Below are 2227 nucleotides of genomic sequence, written 5' to 3' on the forward strand. Positions count from 1 at the left end.
TAGCTGACAAGGAAACCTCTTGATTTTCAGGAAAGGAAGTCCTGTATTATTTTATCAGTACTAAGCTGACAGGATCAAAAATTGGGATTTATTAATTCTACAGGAATGTCCTATAGCACCAAACAAAACCTCCCATTTCACATGGAAGAATATCCATAACGTTGAAAGCTCAATACCTATAGTTGACCAACTGATTTAAACGTAATGGATTAATTTATAGGATATTATGTACTGAATATTTGAACTAGAAAAAAATAGCAAAGCAACAAATCAACAAACAAGTTCAGCAAATAAACAGAAAGTATCTTTTATTTAATGTGATATTTTATTTCAAGTGGCTTGATATATGTAATCAGTCATCATCACAAGTTTTCCTATATTAGAGTTTGCACTTTAAACCTTTTTAAGCCTTTTCTCTCTGTGCTTTCAAGTATTACTTGGAGGGACAGTTTAGGTTGTAGTTTAGGCTACAATATTGAAAGTGTTCATCTTTTCCATGGGAACTTAGAAGTGAATATATACTGAAGCTGAGCTATTATTAAAATACAGAAAAGAGTTAACTCCCAAAGTTCAATGTGTATTTGGTTTAATTTTGCTTTGGATTTCTTTGGCATATATCTCAAATAGCTTATCAGAGTGGAAGGTTTTGTTGTAAAAACTTCACATTTAAAAGAACCTATTTACTCAGTTATTCTTTTCAAAACCTCTTACTACCAAACGGAAACACAGGCAAATTAGAAGGAGGAATACCTTCTGGTATCTTCTTGCAAGGTCTATGAAGAAGACATAGAGTGGTTTCAGAATACAGACCCTATATTCCCTCTATTTATCGGCGCTATCAGAGCGGCACGCAGAGCTCGGGAATTACGTGCCCGTCCAGCGCGGAGACCCGGCGGTGCAGCGAGCTCGGCAGGGGCTGGAGGCGGGCGGGCCGGGCAGAGCGCGGGGGCTGCGCGGAGCGGAGCGGGGGCTGCGCGGAGCGGAGCGGAGCGGAGCGGGGCTCGGCGGGCCCGCAGCGGCGCCCCGGCTGGAGCTCACTTCCCGTCATCCACGCGCCATCTAGCGTCGGGAAAAGGGACGCGGCTCGGCACGGGAGCGGAACGGAGAGGAGGAGGAAAAGGCTCCCACACCCGTCCCAGCTCTCGCCGTTCCCAAAGCTGGTAAGAGCCATTTGGATATTGCAACCAGAACTCCGGAGTGGCTCGGGGCGGGTCGTGAGGAGCATCCTACACTTCACTCCCAGGCATCTCATTTCCCCTTTTTTGCAGTGAACGGTTCCCCTTCCCTTGAAAGCAGCTAGCGCTCCCCAGAAATTCCCTCGGTACCTCACCTAAGCTATCGCCGCCGCCCGATCCCTACCCAAAGCACCGCGAACTCCAGAGGGTCTGTGCGGCGCTGCCGGCGGATGGGTTGGACAGCACGATCCCGGCCCCGCAGAGACACACACCGGCACACACACCGGCACACACACCGGCACACACACCGGCACACACACTGGCACACACACCGGCACACACCCGGCGCACACGCAGGCACAGCCGCGCTCCCTGCCTGCCCTGCCGCCGCCGGCGCGGCTGCCCGCAGCCCTTTTGTTTCGCCCGCGGAGCGATGTCCTGCCCACCCGCCCCGCGCTTCCCCGCGCCCGCACCGCCGTCCGCCCATGCGCCCCTCGCCCGCGGGCGGCGGCGGCGCGGCGGGGTGGCATGGCCCGCCCGCCTTGGGGGAGGCAGCGGGAAGCCCCCTTCCCCGCCCCCGGCCGCGCCAGGGCCTCGCCGCTGCCGCCCGCAGCCCGCGGCAGGGCAGGGGCAGCGGCCGCAGCCGCAGCCGCGCCTGACAGCGGCCCCGCGCCGCAGGATCCGCGCCCCGCAAGGACGTGCTCCAAGAGCTGCCAGGCGCGATTACGTTGTTTTTTTCCCCCCACCCACCCCTTGAACTTGTTGCTTGGCGCTCGGCGGTGGCGGAGGGGGGTGGGGGTGGGGGAAAGCCTTATTATCGATGTCCCTTTGGATGCGATCAAGCTTTCTCAGGAGCAACTACTTCCCCGCCGTTCCCGGCGGGGCGCGGAGATCTAGCGGCAGAGCCCGTATTTCCAAAAGTCTCTATGCAACTGAGCGCTCTCGCCAGACTTTCACAGGTAGGTGCCGCAGACTGGGCACGTCTGGAGCGATTGGAGAACTGAGCCGAGGGGAAGGGGCGAGAGGAAGGAGGCGGGGGTACGGGGGTGGTG

At 55.9% G+C, this 2227-nt stretch overlaps 1 protein-coding gene across 1 annotated transcript in view; it reads left to right on the forward strand.

The window, feature by feature from the left end:
• The first annotated feature begins 1796 nt into the window (after positions 1-1796).
• KCND2 (potassium voltage-gated channel subfamily D member 2) overlaps positions 1797-2227 on the forward strand; it is a 263107-nt gene continuing 262676 nt past the window's right edge. Inside the window, exon 1 of the mRNA XM_041471509.1 lies at positions 1797-2134. The gene's annotated coding sequence lies outside the window, so the exon portion shown is untranslated. The remainder of the gene's footprint in view (positions 2135-2227) is intronic.

Source organism: Pyrgilauda ruficollis, unplaced genomic scaffold (genome assembly GCF_017590135.1).
Source record: "Pyrgilauda ruficollis isolate IOZ18807 unplaced genomic scaffold, ASM1759013v1 scaffold27, whole genome shotgun sequence".
Classification (NCBI taxonomy): Eukaryota; Metazoa; Chordata; class Aves; order Passeriformes; family Passeridae; genus Pyrgilauda; species Pyrgilauda ruficollis.